Source organism: Balaenoptera ricei, chromosome 3, assembly GCF_028023285.1.
Source record: "Balaenoptera ricei isolate mBalRic1 chromosome 3, mBalRic1.hap2, whole genome shotgun sequence".
Classification (NCBI taxonomy): domain Eukaryota; kingdom Metazoa; phylum Chordata; class Mammalia; order Artiodactyla; family Balaenopteridae; genus Balaenoptera; species Balaenoptera ricei.
This window is the reverse complement of record NC_082641.1, coordinates 25403359-25421713: the sequence shown is the minus strand read 5'-3', so window position 1 is coordinate 25421713 and position 18355 is coordinate 25403359.

The window sequence follows — 18355 nt, the reverse complement described above, 5'->3', positions numbered from 1 at the left end:
ATCCAAAGAAGGTGATGTTGTACATAATGGTGGTATTAGAAGGGAGTCCTCTATTATGAGCTCCTTTCGGAAAACCAAATGATTAATTCCAACAAGTGCTGCTCCCAGTTAGACCAACTGAAAGTGGCACTTGATGAAAAGTGTCCAGAATTGGTCAACAGAAAACGCATAATCTTCTATCAGGATAACACAAGACCGCATGTTTCTTTGATGACCAGGCAAAAACTGTTACAGCTTGGCTGGGAAGTTCTGAGTCATCTGCCATATTCACCAGATATTGCACCTTTGGATTTCCATTTATTTCAGTCTTTCCAAAATTTTCTTAATGGAAAAAATTTCAGTTCCCTGGAAGACTATAAAAGGCACCTGGAACAGTTCCTTGCTCAAAAAGATTAAAAGTTTTGGGAAGATGGAATTATGAAGTTGCCTGAAAAACGGCAGAAGGTAGTGGAACAAAATGGTGAATATGTTGTTCAAGAAAGTTCTTGGTGAAAATGAAAAAATGTATCTTTTATTTTTACTTAAAACACTGAAGGCACTTTTTGGCCCACCCAAAAAGTAGGTACAGCTACTTGAAAACAGTATGGAAGTTCCTCAAAAAGCTAAAAATAGAACTGTCATACAATCCAGCAATTCCATTTCTGGGTATTTATTTGAAGAAAACAGAAACACTAATTTGAAAAGATATAAGTACCCCTATATTTATCAAAGCACTGTTTACAATAGCCAGGATATGGAAGCAACCTAAGTGTCCACTGCCTGATGAATGGATAAAGAAGATGTGGTTTATACATTAAATGGAATATTATTCAGCTGTAAAAAAGATGAAATCTTGCCAGTTGCAGCAACATGGATAGACCTGGAGGGTATTATGTTAAGTGAAATTAGACAGAGAAAAACAAATACTATATGATTTCATTTATATATGAAATCTAAAGAAGAAAAACAAGCAAAACAGAAACAGACTCATAGATACAGAGAACAAACTGGTGGTTGCCACAAAGGTGAAGGATTGGGGGATGAATGAAATAGGTGAAGAGGATTAAGAGGTACAAACTTCCAGTTATAAAATACATAAGTATAAATAAATCAATAAGGGAATGCAGTGTACACCTAGGGAATATAGTCAGTAACGTTGTAAGCAGTTTGTATGGTGATGGATGGTAACTGGTCTTATTGCAGTGATCATTTTATAATATATAAAAATGTCAAATTACTATGTTGTACACCTTAAACTAATATGATATTGTATGTTAATTATAACTCAGTTTAAAAAATGGAAGCACTAATGTCAGGGAGCTTGTTCAAGTTGATTTCATTCTACTGTTTTGTCTCCCTTACCATATGAAACTGTTGTATCCAGAAAAGTCACCTTAATATAGTCCATTGACGAGATAGCTGGCTTCATAATCTTACTTACAGAAATGAAATTAAATAATCCTCTTCTCATTGTCCTCTGGACATAGTGGACAGCTTGTTATCCATCTCATGGTTTATTTGCATGAAAAATGATTTTGTTGTTCTAATAATCTTGTAATAAGTTTACTTTTACAGTGATTATATAAGAAAGCATTTTATTCTGTGTTTTAAAATGTATTAGAAAGGGAGAATAATTCATTCTGAAATGCACATGTATCATCTCAAGAGCCTGGGACAATTAAACTTTTTAAAAGATCAATATATTCTTAACTAAAAACAAAAAGCTTATGAACCTATAACTTTACTGGCAAGAAAGCATTCGTATTTAAAAAATAAAAGAATTTTGAAGTACTCATAGGTTAGAAAATCATCCACAAGGAATTAATTACAAATGGCAATAAAGATGACTAATATTTTGGTAATAAGAGAGACCTCATTTACTTCAGAAATAAGCTTTGTGACTTCATCTACTAAAGCTGAATTTGAAGTTGACAAAGTCCATCCCAGTGTATACTCTGAAGCTCTTTCTTCTTTAAGGAAAAAAAAAACCTGTTAAGTGAATTTTCGCATTAACTTTTAAAAACAGCCCCAAACTGTCTTTCTAATCAACGTATCTTTTTTTTTCTTTTTTTTCCCTTTGCCTTCCTCCTGTCATTTCTCCTGTCCTTTCTTCCTTCCCTCCCTCCCTTCCTTCTTTCTCTTTCTTTTCCTTCTTCTCTCTCTCTCCCCCCTTCCTTCCCTCCTTCTTCCTCCTTTATTTTTCCTTCCTTCCTTCTTTACTTCTGTCTCTCTCTTTCATTTTTACTTGAGTGAATACAGAAACATTTTCTTAAATCATATCATTATATTTTGATTCATACTTCCAAATCATTTTACACACTTGGCAACACTGAATGGGAAAACAGTCAATAGGTGACTTCATTATGTAATGGTTATTCTAGGTCCTGCACTTTCCCATGTAAATTTTAGAATCAGTTTGTCAATATCTACAAAGCAGCTTGCTGAGACTGGATCTGAATTGTGTTGAATCTATTGATCAAATTGGGAGGAATTAACATCTTCACAATATTGATTTCTCCAATATATGAACATAGAATATTTCACCTTCTATTTGTGTCTTCTTTGGTTTTTTTCATTACTGTTGTGTAGTTTTTCACATACAAATCCTGTAAATATTTAGTTAGATTTATACCTAAGTACTTGGCTTTCTTGATATTATTATAGTTTTTTTTTTAAATTTCAAGTTCCAATTGTTTTTTGCTGACATATAGGAGAGTGATTGACTTTTAAGTGGATGATTGTATTTTGACCTTGTATCCTGTGACCTTTGCATAATTGCTTATTAGCTCCAGATTATTTCTGTAGAATCTTTGGCGTTTTCTATATAGACAATTCTGTCATGTTTGACTAAAGATCTTTATTATAATATATCTTTTCCAATATCTCTCTATATAATTTTTTTCATGTCTTAATGCATCTGCTAGGACATCCAGTATAATGTTAAAAAAGAATGGTAGTAAAGGACACCCTGGCCCTACTCCTAATTTTAGCAGGAAATTGTTCACTTTCTCACCATTAAGTACGAGGTTCGATGTAGGCTTTTTGTACATTTTATTTATTAGATTAATATAGTTCCCCTCTGTTATTTATTTGCTGAGAGTACTTATCATGAATAAGTGTTTATTGAGTGCTTGTTCTGCATCCATTGGTATGCTCATGTGTTTTATCTTATTCAGTCTGTTAATATAATGAATTACATAGATTGCTTAATGAACAATTGTTGACTAGCCTTGCTTTCCTGGAAGGAATCTCAGTTGGTCATAATATATTATCTCTTTTATATATTGCCAGATGAGTCACTAATACTTTGTTAAGGATTTTCCATCTATGTTTATGAAAAATACTGGTTTGATGCTTTCTTCTCTTGTAGTATCTCTATCTGGTCTTGTTACTGGGGTAATGCTGGCCTTACAGAATGAATTAGAAATGTTACTTCTAATTTTGGAAGAAATGTTGCTTCTAATTTTTGGAAGAAATTGTGGGAAATTAGTATCATTTCTCCCTGAAATATTTGGTAGAATTACCCAGTAAAACCATATGGGTTTGGTGCTTTCTTTTTTGGACGTTTATTAATTATTGATTCAATTTCTATTTATACTACCTATTTTTTCTTGTGTGAGTTGGGTAGTTTGTGTCTTTCAAAGAAGTGGTCAATTTCATGTAAGTTATCAAAGTATGAGCATAGACTTGAATGTATTATTCCTTTAGTATCCTTTTAATATCCATTAAATCATTAGTGATGAACCCTGTCTCATTTCTGATATTGGTAATTTGTGGGTTTTTTTCTTGGCTTGCCTGGCTAATGGTTTATTCATTTTTTAAAAATCTTTTCAGAGGAAGAAATTTTAATTTTATTGGTTTTCTCTGTTGTTTTCGTAGTCTTGATTTAATTAATGTTGCTCAAATTTTCATTAGTTCTTAAAAGGAAAGACTCTTTCTACTATACACATTACACTTCTGACACGGAAAATGTGGGGGTTTTTCCACACCAACCACTTCTCTGAGTCTTTGAACACTAACTGGGTGTCCTACAATTCAATTCAATTCAATTCAACTCAGTTGTATTCTGACACTACTACCTACCTGGAGTTCTCACCAGATCTCACAAGTTAAGAGCCCAGACCTGCAAGACTGCCCCCAACTTCAGATGCCAGTCTCAAGTTCAGGCCTCTGGTGATTGGTTATAAATCAGAGTTCCCACTGCCCACTCTTCGGGTTTGTTAATTTGTTAGAATGGCTCACAGAATTTAGGAAAAACAGTTTACTTACTGTATTATCAATTTGTTATGAAAGGATATAACTCAGCAATGTCCAGATGGAAGAGATGCATAGGGTAAGGTATGGGAGAAGTAGTACCAAGCTTCAATACCCTTCTCAGGCATGCCACCCTTCCAGTACCTCCATGTGTTCCCTAACTCAGAAGCTCCCTGAACTCCAGGTTTTTTATGGAGGCTTCATTATGTCCCTTGGCATGATTGATTAAAAAATCGTTGGCCGTTGGTGAATGAAGTCAACCTCCAGTCTCTCTTCCCTCCCCAGAGGTCCAGAGTGGGACTGAAAGTTCCAACTCTCTGGTAAGTGGTTGGTTCTCCTGGCAACCAGCCTCTGTCCAGAGGGCTTTCCAAAACTCACCTCATTAACATAAACTGTGGCTGAAAGGGGCATGTTATGAATAACAAAAGATGCTCCTTTCGCTTTTATCTCTCCTGATCTATTTTGGGAATTGGGAACAAACCCCAACATTATAACAAAAGATGCTTTTATCAGTTTTGTTCTTATGATTTAGGAAATCACAATGGTCAAAAATAAAGACCAAAAACAGACATTCGGTTAATACTATAAATTTCCTCTAATTACTGTTTTCACTGTATCTCCCAAATTCAGATAAGTTTTGTTTTCATTTTCATTTAATTCAAAGAATTTAAAATCTTTCTTGAGACCTCTTCTTTGACCATCTGATTATTTAGAATCATGCTGTTTATTTTCCAAATATTTTGGGGAAAATTCCAGCTATCTTTTTGTTTTTGATTTTTAGTTAATTTTTAGTTTAATTCCATGTGCTTTGAGAACATATTTAATATGGTTTATTTATATTTTTATAAATGTTTAGGGAATGTTCTGTAGCCCAGAATGCAGACTATCTTGGTGAGTGATCCATGTGAGCTTAAAAAGAAGGTGTATTTTCCTGCTGTTAAATGGAGAACTCTATAAATGTCAATTCGACTAAATTGATTAATAGTGCATTTTATGTTGTCTGTATCCCTCCTAATCTTCTACCTGTTTCATCTGTAAATTACTGATAGAGAAGTGTTGATGTCTCCAACTACTTTAGTAGAATTTTCTATTTCTATTATCAGTTCCATCATTTTTATCTCATGTATTTTGATACTCTTTCAGGTGCATACACATTCAAATTTTTATTTTTATTGGAAATTTGAACCAATAATTACTATGTAACAATGTTCTCTTTATCTTTTATAGTTTTCCTTATTAGGAATTCTGCCATATTTTACATAAATGTAGCTACTTCAGCTTTCTTTTCTAATGTTCACATGTATATACTTCTGTATTCTCTTACATTTAACCTGAGTCTTGAGTTACTTATAGACAGCATATATTTGTTCTTGGTTTTTCTTTTGTTAAAAAAATCCACACTGATAATCTGTCTTGTTATGTGTATTTAGGACATTTACATATAAAGTGATTATCCAATACAGTTGGATTATAATCTACCAAATTCTAAACTGTTTTCTATTAGTTGACTTTGTTCTGTTTCTTTTTCTTTCCCTCTTTTTATATCTTCCCTGGCCTTAATGGAGCATTTTATATAAGCTACTTTTTTTTCTCTTCTCTGAACTCACCAATTATGCTTCTTTAAAAAACTTAGTGGTTTCCCTAGATTAAAACTAATTTTAGTTATTTTAACCCTTCAGTCTGATAATTCCAAAATCTGTGTCTTAGCTGTCTGGTTTTTATGATAACTTTGTCTCCTCAAACTGTTTTGTTTTTCTTGCATTTTTTTCATGCGTTGTAAGATTTTGTGGAAACCTATATGGCTTTTAATATATGGGACAATAGAAAATGAGATTAAATGGGCCTTTAATGTGATGATGTCTATGAATCTGGACAGGGGATTCACTGTTTAATGATTGCTGGAGCTTTAATGATTGTTGGAGTTAAAGGTACCAAGCTTCTAATCTTTTCTAGTGTTCTCATTTTTATCTCCTCTTCTGACTTGGCGGATTCCATATGTACTCTTTCAAAAGAGTCTGTTTCTTTCTCCTTTTCAGATGTAATCCACTGTTATTAGACTGAAGCCTTGTTGGTTTGGTGATAAAATGTGGGGTAGGAGGAACATTCTGTAGTCTTCTAAGTCCCAGTCTTTTAGTGGCCCTGTTTCTTGGTTGTGTTACCTTTACAGGTATTTCTTGGGTGAAATACCTTTTTCCCCTATACAGTACACTAGTCCTGAGCGACAACGTTTCCACCTGTTTTTTTGAAGTCCTGTCCCCTGTTATTGCTCTCTCCCCGCTTAGGTTAGATAGAATGCCAGCAGCGGCGGCCTGCCTGTGGGGAGGAGTTCCCTTTTCTCAGCTGGGATAAGATTTCAGAATTGCCTTCTGGCAAACCGTTTTTCCCTGGAGAGTACACCTATGTTTTGGAGAAGGCACTGGACATGTTTCACAATGAATATTCTTCTACCCATGCCAGAGACAAGAGGAGATCTTTTTTGCATCTTCACCATAGAACCTCATGGTTTCCTAGAGAGAGCCCATGAAACTGTGGAGGTTCAACAAAGAACCCAGGAGTTTCTCTTCCCTATTAGTCCACACATAGCCTCCAGCATTAGTCAAAATTACCCTTTAAGTGGTCCTACTTGTTTATGGATCCAGTAACTACTGCTTTAGATTAGCAGATTTCAACTGCAGTATCACTCTGGATTTGCCTGACTCCCCAGATTTCAGGGTGGCATTTTGCTTGGTGACCTGTGTTCTATAATGATTACAAGAAAAGTAATTGATTTTTAGTTTCTACTGCTTTTCTTGTTTAAAGGACAGAAATAGCAACTTCCAAATTTATTCCATGCCTTCTCTGAAAGCAGAAGTCACATTGTTTTCAGTATTTCAATATTGTTATCCCTCACATTGGACATGCTAAGTACCTCAGATTCCTGAATTTCTCTGAATTTCTCTTGCACAAAAGTTCGTATCTTGATTTCTCCCATTTAGCACTCAGTTTTCATTCTTTGGTTTCCTAGGCTGGTTTCCAATCATCTACATGCATTGCATCTTAAAAAATATTGATATCCCTGTTATTTCATTGTTTTTTAACTTAGTACTTGTATATTTATACTTTTTTTTCTCCTTTATTATCACTTAGTGATTTTTTAGTAGTAGGGATTAGCCACCATGTGTCTACCCTTTCATATTTTGTGAACTGGTCTCTTTTCTATTCTTTATTTGTTGAAAGTATACTTTCAACAAACTATATGTAGATTTGTAGTTACGAATTTTAGTAACTACAAATTTAGTTCCTAGCTTTATAGTGTTTGTAGTTCTATGAGGACAATAGATGGGAAAAATTGTAAATATTATATTGAATAAAACAGACTTGATATGTGAAAATTTTTCTTCTTACTATTTTTAAACACTCTGCATGGGCTACTTATTTTTTTATCCTTAGATAGTCTTTATCATGTTCCATAGATTTTAAATCATACAGACATTCATTTCATAGATTCATAGATTTCAGACATCAATCAAAAAAGTCAACTTTTTTCCACTGATGAGGGTGACGTCTCTTCTAGTTGGCACTACATTTCTAACTTGCATCAATCAATAGAGTCTATCAACTGAATAGAAAGGTATTATATCTTTAAAAACATCAAATTCAACACCACTGTGACCCTTTAGGGCTTGCCTCAATTGCAGAAGGCTCCCTCACCAAAGCTCATGCCTTCCTGGGGCATTCTGCATCTGCTAACTGAGCGACACTGGAGTGTTAAGATCCATTATCTCAGCCAGGCATCAGACAATTCTGTTAGGAAATAGTCCTCCAGAGCCCCTGTGGGGTTGGCTGTTATGGACTGAATGTTTGTGTCTCCTCAAAATTCATGTGTTGAAATCATAACCCCCAATATGATGATATCAGAAAGTCGGGCCTTTGGTAGGTAATTAGGTCATGAGGATGGAGCCATCATGAATTGGATTAATGCCCTTATGAAAGAGACCCATGAGAGCTCTCTCGTGAGTACACAGTGAGGAAACAGCATGAGAGTACACAGTGAGGAAACAGCAGAAGAGGAATCACATGAGAATCTGAGCATGCTGACATATGATCTCAGACTTCTAGAACTCCAAAACTATGAGAAATAAATTTCTGTTGTTTATAAGCCATCCAGTCTATGGTATTCTGTTTTAGCAGCCCAAGCTGACTAAAACATTGGCCAAGGCTTTGTGGGTCCTGAATCGTAATTTGACTTCTGTTTCTGTCAAATTCTACTTCACCCACTTCCTTTCAAAGGTGTTGTTCCCTGATAGAGATCTTATACCCCAAACTCAGCTTCTCAGCATGCGCTAGGAAGCTAACTTACGACAATAACAAAAAGCAATTAAAACCAGGAAGATTTCTAAGTATGTGTATTGACAATGATCTCTTCTTAGCGCAAGTTGCTTTGAAGAAGCAGTTTCTTACCCACTCGTTGTTGCAGCATCACTTTTACCTTGAAGGGACAGATTAACATTGGGGCTAATGACAAGATTATTTGTGCAATAGAAAAAGGGTTGGTTCTGTCATCTTTTATTTCGCTTGTGTTTACATAATAAGTATTTTCATCACACTGTAGTCCCTTAACTAGAATCTATGTAAGCACTTCAATTTTGTTAGTGTTGGGTTAGCAGCTAAACTTTAGCTTATATTAGAAGAAATGGTCCAAAATTTGGCTTAATTGGGTGCACATATATTAAAAGTACACAACTGAGTGAGAGTACCGTGCTTCACTTTTCCTTGTGGATTCCTCCTCCCACCAGAATAATAAAGGCAGAGTGCATGAGAAGTATAACCTGGATTAGGATTTACCTGAGGATATTATTGTAAATGTGTCCTTGATTTCTTTCCTTTCTACTAAAACATATACACATAAAAATTTTAACATTTCTTCTCACACCATATTTGCATATGTTGCATACCCCTTGGAATGTGTTCAACTCCAGCTGGACACCACTAGTAGATTAAAGATCCATGAAGGAAGAAACTGTATATATCTTACTTGTTACAATTTTCAGTTCTTTGCGTAGCATCTGAAACAAAATACATACATAAACATAGGTACATACATATATATGACATGTATGTATATGTATACTATATAAATATAATATATATACATGTGAATATATATTTGAAAAGTGATGGAGGGACTTGTAAAAATGTTTGTAATTCCCAAGTCATAAAATGATTCATAAAATTTTTTTAAAAAATATATTACTTATCCTGAGGAAGAAGGATAATTCTTATCAACTTTCCTGTGAACTCGTTCTTGAACTTTTCAGCTGTAATTGACTGCACCTCCCTCCAAAGCCCCCTCTACCTTGCTCTCCATCCATATTAATTAGATTTAATGCCATCATTGTTTATATGTTTATCTCCCCACTCTTCTGTGAACAACTTGAAAACCATGTCTTTTTGTTAACTTCCAAACCCTAGTGCCTAGCAAAGAGCCTGTAATTCAATAGCATTTCATAATAGTTTATTGAATATAATTTAATCTACTTTAACTTTCTTTCCCAAGCAAACTAAATTATTAAAGTAAGATACAAAGGTACAAAAGATTTTACCTAAAATGAAAAGTACAAAACCAAACACATATAATGCTTGTAAAGTAGATGGATTTAACAGATTATTTTTGTCTCAGCAACCATCAACAAAAGCACATTAAGAAAATACAAAGGAACATTGATAGTCTTTGCGGTATTTGTGCACTATTATGTCTTCCTATACAACTGAATGATTTGTGACAATAAGAATCCATAGTAAGTTTTTTAGTAGCATTACTTCTCTGAATTATCTCAAACTGCTAGCATTATGCTTCCTTTTCCTTCATTATACTTCCAAATTCAAGCTAAGATCTAGAAAAGAAACTTAAATAGATAACAAATTAAGGAAGGATTTTTTTAAAAAGATTCATGGGGAAGAAAAGCATCTGGAAGCACTGACTGTTTGGATTCAGCTTCTATACTAGCAAAGTACTTGTTAGTTTGCCTTTCCATTATCTTTGCCCTCTGCCTTCAATATCAGTTATTTACTTCATCATACTCTATAGCATCTGTTTGTTGTTTACATATTATACAGAACTTTGTTATTTCTCTTCTCTCTCTTTAATGACCACTCTCTTTAAGTAATCTAAATGTAGATTTTTGAAAATAAGTCATATTCTCTTACCAGATGATAAGGGCCTTATGAATAATTTAGACCCTGGAACTAGGTTAGATGTGGAGAGACTGTAACTTACTATGGACACGTTCTGATTGCCCATGTGTAAATTGAAGCACACTGAATGTGGAAGCAATCATCATCATAATATGATTGTTATAAAAAATCATTACCTTTCATGCTGGAAATGTCACTTAAATGTCAGTTTGGAAAATAGAGAAATCCAACTTGGGCTCTAACTACATGCTGCTTAATTCACCTATGATAGATGAAGTGACATTCTACTAACCAGCCATCATCTTGCCACTAAATATTTTTTTTTGATTGAGTAAAATGGCTGGACTATGCGCAATTTATCAACTAGAGTATTTCAATTATTCCTTTTTCTTCTAAGTTTGTAAGACCAGCTATGCAAACTACAACAATAATTACAAGAGAAGTAAAATACCAGAGGAAATACACATTTTCATGGGTCCTCCTGTCTGGTTATGCAGAGCAGTGAGGTTTAGCTATTTTGGAACTTTGCTTAAGTGAAATTCAACTTTATAACTTTTACTGCCTAGTAAAGTGTAGGATGAAAGAGTCTCCAAAACTTTAGGTGAAGCAAATGTCAAAAGAAAATGCAGAATCCTTACTATTGAAACCCTTCTGTTAAATCTCTAGAAAGAATTTAATTTTTGGAGGCAAGTTGCATCAGTGACCTGTTAAATAAGGAAGTATTCAAATAATTTTACAGGTAAGAAAGTATTGTCCAGTTCTTAGTAGACAGTCCTCAGAACACTGTATAAGGCTTCCAGAAGTTTTAACTTAATAGCCTTCACGCAGGAAATAAAGATATCTCTCAAAGAAGTCCAGCCAGGCATAGTGTTTAATGAAGTAAATAAGACTCTATTGCGTGCAGTTTCAGTGGAGACACATTAATGGCTCTGGAGTGGAGAGATAGTACAGCCATTAACAGTATTGCCATGAGTTCATACAGCTACAAGCAATTTAACTAAAGCAAACCGCATGCTTTACAACTAGTCTGTCTCACTAGAATCTAAATCCCAGGTGATCTCACTACTCATATAAATTAGTCCATGTCATGAAACAGAAGGTTACAAAAGGAATTGTCATATTTTTTAAGATACTAGAATTTAGAGGGTTGTGAGGAGAAGGCACAATGATTAGAATAGTATCAATGTCTGCATTTCTTTGGCCCATTTCCTAAGATAAGGCCTCCACTTTTTTGCCTTGTCAAAAGTCACTGAAAACTACTGAAGAAAAATCCTATAACTGTGAAGAAGGATGCCATTCTGAAGTCTCAGCAGGACCCTCAGGGACACTTAGCAATCCTTTTTTATGTCCCATCAGCAGCCAGATTCATCTTCCATTACAGGGAGTAGATACTGAAGAATTTCATCACTTCTCTCAAAATGTTTATTTCTCTATCCTTGGCCTCATCTTCAAATTCACAGATGTAATTGAAGCTACTAAGCATGATTTCTTTCAGTTTATTATACCTGTCACCTTCTAAACCTATTGCAATCTCTTCTGTCGTTCCTTTTTGTCTGATCCAGTGGTTCTCAAACTTTATTGTGCAAAAAAGCTACATGAAGGGTTTTTTTTAAACACAGAATGTTGGGCTCCAAGCCCAGACTTTCTAATTTAGTAGGTCTAGGGTAAGACTTGAAAATTTTCATTTCTAGTAATTTCCAAGGAGATGCTCATGCTGCTGGTTTGGGGAACACCTTGAGAACCACATGTCTAAGAAAGAGCAAGCTGATCTTTATCCTATCCAAGTGTAATTTCACCAACTGCTCTACATTACAACCCATTTTATCTTATTTTAATCATTTCCTCTCATTTTTATTTAATTTATCCATCAAAATTTAATCATATTTAAATACCTCCAATTTTGAAGACCTTCTGAGGACCCTGTGTTTATTGAGCTAGTTGCCACATAGTTTTATTATGACAACTTTGTTTAATGTTTCCACTTTATTACCTAACACTCACTTCTCAGTATTGTATATTCTTGCCTTCAATCCATGTTATTCTTCTAAATATCTTCTTTACAGATTCAACAATGATTTCCTAATCATGATATTTTAAAAATTCATTAACCTCTTCAACTTTGGCCATTCTATTCACTTCCTCATCTTGAAACAATACGATGTCTTCTGTGCTACCTCTCATGGCTCACCGTATTTCTCTCTGCTTCTCCTTTCAACCTCTTTCCTGAAGTCCACTTCTCTCTTAGTCTCTTTGGGTCTGTTGTACTATAGACTGGGTGGCTATAAATAACAGAAATTATCTCTCACAGTCCTGGAGGCTAGAAAGTCCAAGATCAAAGTACCAGCAGATTTGGTATCTGATGAGAGCCTGCTTCCTAGTTCATAGATGCCACCTTCTCTCTCTGAAATCATATGGTGGAAGGGGGAGCTCTCTGGGGTCACTTTTTTAAGGGCACCAATCTCATTCAGGAGGGCTCTATCCTAATGACCTAATCACCTCCCAAAGGCCCCACCTCCTAATACCATCGCATTGGGGATAGGATTTCAAAATATGGATTTTGGAGGGACATAAACATTCAGTACACTGCAACTTCCTTGCCTCCTTTCTGCTGGCATTCACCAGGATTCTCTCATAATTTTTATTATTTTTCCACATACATAAGGGTGAATTAATTCATTCACATCCACAGGTGTTGCAGACGCTTATACTCTCCTGAGTCTAAAATCTGTCTTTGGGACTTCCCTGGTGGTCCAGTGGTCAAGACTTCGCTTTCCAATGCAGGGTGTGCGGGTTTAATCCCTGGTCGGGGAACTAAGATCCCACATGCCTCGCGGCCAAAAAACCAAAACATAAAACAGAAGCAATATTGTAACAAATTCAATAAAGACTTGTAAGAATGGTCCACATCAAAAAAAAAATCTTTAAAAAAACTTTAAAAATAAAAATAAAATCTGCCTTCATAGATCTGCCTAGAGCCCTCTCCTGAGGTTCAGATCTGTACAACCAAATTCCTACTGGACATAACCACCCAGATATACCACCGGAACATCAAACTCCATGAGAATTTAAGAAGATGGTAATTTTATCTTTATATACCAATTGTCTGATATTTTTAAACCTTCCTTAAAAACATCCCATCTAACGAGTTATACAATAAGAAATTTAGGAGTTCTGCTCCTTCTTACTTGTACTGAGTTAACAAACCCTCCCAAAGCTGCTTCAATTCTTGCAGAAGTTTGGCTCCTGCCTTCAACTTCCTCCAAATCGCACTGCTATCCTGCTGCCAGTGCAAACTTTCTGAAACAAAACTCTGATTTTTTTTTTTTTTTTTTTTTTACTCCTCTGTGCAAAATCTTTCCTAGAATTTCTACATCTAAATAAGATTCAAAAGGTCTGCCTACATATCTACATTTAATACCTGTCTTTTCTCCACTTAGATTTTACATCCTCACCTACCAATTTAATTGCAGTTCCCCAAAGATAATGTGTTACTCTTTGTTCTTCATGGTGTTAACATCAATTGGAATTTCTTGTATTCTTTTGTTATATTACATTGACATTTCCTGTGTGAAAAGTTTGCTCCCCCCCCCAAATAATATATGTTAAATGTTCTTTAGAAAATATCATACCATTTGGTAATTTTTAAAAGTTGGATTATTATCCTGGATTTGTTTCCTTATGAGAAGCATATTTTGACTATATGTTTTGTATACCTAGAGTCTACTAGAGTGCATGGTACATAATAGATGCTCAGTAGATGTTTACTGAAATGGACTCATTAAATAAGATAGAGCATGGAGCCATTTAAAAATAAAGGGGAGGGGCTTCCCTGGTGGCGCAGTGGTTGAGATTCCGCCTGCCAATGCAGGGGACGCGGGTTCGAGCCCTGGTCTGGGAAGATCCCACATGCCGCGGAGCAACTGGGCCTGTGAGCCACAATTACTGAGCCTGCGCGTCTGGAGCCTGTGCTCTGCAACAAGAGAGGCCGCGATAGTGAGAGGCCCGCGCACCGCGATGAAGAGTGGCCCCCGCTCGCCGCAACTAGAGAAAGCCTGAGCGCGGCAACGAAGACCCAACACAGCCAAAAATAAATAAATTAATTAATTAATTAATTTAAAAAAATAAAAAAAATAAAGGGGACAACAAAGGCTATTGGCTGTAGGATCCAAGATAAATAAATACAGATATCAACATAAAGACAGTACAAATGTTCATAGCAGTTTTATTCATCATAACTAAAAATTGGAAACAAAGTGTCCATCAACTTGTGAATCAATAAAAAAGTGGCATATCCCTATGATGCAATTATTACTCAGCAATAGAGACACAACATGGATGCATCTCAAAAGACAAAAATGATGGTGATCTAGTGAAGCTAATAGGATAAAATATATTCTATGATAACATTTACATTACATTTTAGAACAAAGAGGCACAAGGAAACTTTCAAGGTGATAGAAATATTATGTATCTTGATTGTGGTGTTAATTTCATGGGTGTATTTGTCTGTCAAAGTAAAGAAACTAGACACATAAAATTGTTGCATTTTACTGTATGTAAATTATAGCTGGATTTTGTATATGCTCAAATAGAAAGCTGGTTTTAGGTCAGATGTTTCAAGCTCAAATTCTATTAAAGATAAGGCAAGAAACATGCATACATGGAGATCTAGGTCAAAGATAATATAAAATGTTAAGAATTGTGTTTAATTGGAAATTGCATGCTGTTATCTAAAAACTTTCGAATTTAAATATTATAAAATATTTCTCTAGCCAAAGAAAACACATCTCCTTTGTAGAAACAGTCCTTGGACATTGGTTGGCAACTCCTATGTTAGCTAAAATAATAGTTTTTCCAAGACCAAGCTGAAAGAAAGAAAAATCAGATAGAGAATTAAGCTAATTTGTTACAAAGAGGATAAAAGGTAATTTTACCTTTTGGCATTTCTTCCAGTAAAACAGTTCTGCTGTAAATTGACCTGGTGAGATTAATGGTGAGTCCAAAAGTATAAACTATTTTCTGGAAAGATATTGCCAACCCATGCTAGGTGAATTAATTATTCCGGTAAAATTTAAGAGCTCTCTGTGTGTGTGTGTATGTGTGTGTGTGTGTGTGTGTGTGTGTGTGTGCATGAAAGAGAGAGAATATATATTTTTACACCAAGTACACATATGTATATAAATGACCTTTTGCAAAAATCTTTGTGACAAAAATTTGATGTAGCTATTGAAATTCTTGATAAATAAGCTAAAGAGCTTTGAATCTTCTTTTCTGAATTAACTACAGGTGAGGTAGTCTTCAGTGTCAGAACATTTTTAAAGAAGTCAGCATCAGGTTAGTAAACCTGAGACTCCTCATAACAGAGGGAAGATTCTTGAGTTAAGTAGACATTTTGCCATGAAGCTAATGTTGTCACTGCAGAGGTAGGTTCAGGACTGGGTTATCAAGATGTACACAGAAACAGGAAGTTCAGGTTGTCAAACTATAGTGATAATCAGGAGCAGCAGAGTGAATGCTATGGAATGGAATCATATAGGAACAGGGACTTCCCTGGTGGTCCAGTGGCTAAGACTCAATGCTCTCAATACAGTGGGCCCTGGTTTGATCCCTGGTCAGGGAACTAGATCCCACATGCCACAACACCAAAGCAAAAAAAAAGAATCATATAGGAACAGAGCAAACCTTAGAGATAGATCATCACCTGAAAAGCAGGCTGCCGTAAAGGCCTGATTGATGTGTGTGCTCAGCTGGGAGTCTCCTCATTAGCAGATCCTCATCTGTAGATTAGTGAAGTGTAGACTGTGTACCCGGATCGCATGAAGATCTCTTACAAATATGAATATGTCGTGAAAACACTTCAGAATCGCTAAATCTGACTTTCTAGGGTGAGATTCAGCCATCTTCAGTTTTAGTTTTAAAAATTCCCCATGCGATTCTGATGTCCCTACAAATTTGAGAAGCTCTTGATAAGTCCCTTTTCATGTAGTTTGCATGCTTCTTTGACACATGTGCTCTCCCACGTTCTCTTCTGCCATATCTTGACCTAGGCAGGCATCTTAGATACATATTCAATTTCTTATTCCTGTGTTAAGTTTAATTAAAGCCTTCTGGTAAATATGCTATATTAAGTGGATTGATATAAAGTAACACTCCCAACATTGAGGTCATGTGCCTAACAATTGCACCTGTCTATCCACAGAGGAGAGACCAGAAATCAGTGTTCACCTTCCATCCTTCTCCACTCCTGGAATTGTTTTAGTTGAAGCCTCATTACCTCTTGCCAAGACTATTGTTTTAGTTACCTAATTGGTGCTCCTGTCTCCATTATCTTACATTCCTAATCCATCCTACATATTCTTGTCAAATGAATTTCCCTAAGTAACAGTTCTATTTTAGGCACAGTCCTGTTCAAAATCTTTGCCTACTAACTAAACACAAATGTGATTCAGAGCCTCTAAGACTAAGTCTACATCTTTATGTTCAGTTCAGTAGCTCTTTACTCCTATTTGTGCAACGTTCCCCAGCCAAATTAATTGTCTCCACAACAGCCTCTTAGTTTTCTGTTTCCATGCTCTGAAAAAATGCTCTTATTCTTCTTGGAATATCTTTTCCCGATCAGAATAACTCTGTATCTCCCAAAGGGAGCTAGTGATCCTCAACTTACTACATTGTCCTTTTCGTGAGGTTAGTCTTTTGCAAAGGTAGTTGCTCAAAATAGGAAACTGATATTCTCTTCCTGTCCCATCTCTCATTGACACCATACCACCAACAACAAAAATAAAATTCTAGCATGCCCCTGAAGTCAAATACAGACTAGAATGAAACTTAAGAAGAGAAGACGTTCTCAGAGACAACCACACTATATAGTTGGCCCTCCATATCCACAGGTTCTGCATCTACAGACTCAAACAACTGTGGATCAAAAGTTCTTAAAAAAGGATTCAGAAAGTTCCAAAAAGCAAAACTTGAATTTGCCGCACTCCACAGGCAACTATTTACATAACATTTACGTTGTATCTACAACTATTTATATAGCATTTACATTGTATTAGGCATTTTAAATAACCTAGAGATGATTTAAAGTGTACTGGAGGATGTGCATAGGTTATATGCAAATACATAAGAGACTTGAGTACCTGCTGATTTTAGTATGTGAGGGGGTTCCTGGACCCAATCCCAACAGATACTGAGGGATGACTATATTCACAAAAATGTAGGGATGTGGAGTTTGTGTGAGAAAAACAAACCAACCAATAACAACAAAAATCCTGAGGAATATTTAAAAATGGTTTGAATCTGGTAATATAATTTCATAAATAAGAGTATCTTCATTTGGCATGCTTATTTGAAAACTGAATATTATACTTCTGTTTTGTCTGGCTGCTTCATAAAAACCTGGACTAATCATTGACCCTATTTAAAGTCAGCCGAGGGACCAGATAGACTCTGCTAAAATACTGAGAAAATAATCTAAATGAGAAGGAAATTTAGGAATTGAATATGTGTATACTGTATTTTCACCCTTAAGGAGCATCTCTTTAAAGTACTCTGAAGTTTCTTTTTTTCAATATATGTTTGACCCATACATTTATGTGGAAAGCACCAGCATGTTGAAATGCTCTTTGCTGACTGAGTGGTCTCTTAGCTGGGGACTCTCAGGAGAACTTCAGTTTATATGGGCTTCCTGATCTCAGTGAGACTGGAAAAATATGGAGGTTATAGAAGGTAGCAGCAGGACTAATGTCAGTGGCAAACTCCCATCACTGGAGTGTCAGCTCTCCTTCTCTGCACCTCAGTTTAGTGATCAGGGATCTCAGTCATCTAGCTAGTTTATAGCATGTCACACTTTATGAAAGAGATCACATCTATATTTTTTGGAGGGCAAAAAGTAGCAGGTACCCTAAACACGGAGTTAACCGACGTGTGTTCTGGAGATGAAAAGATCAGT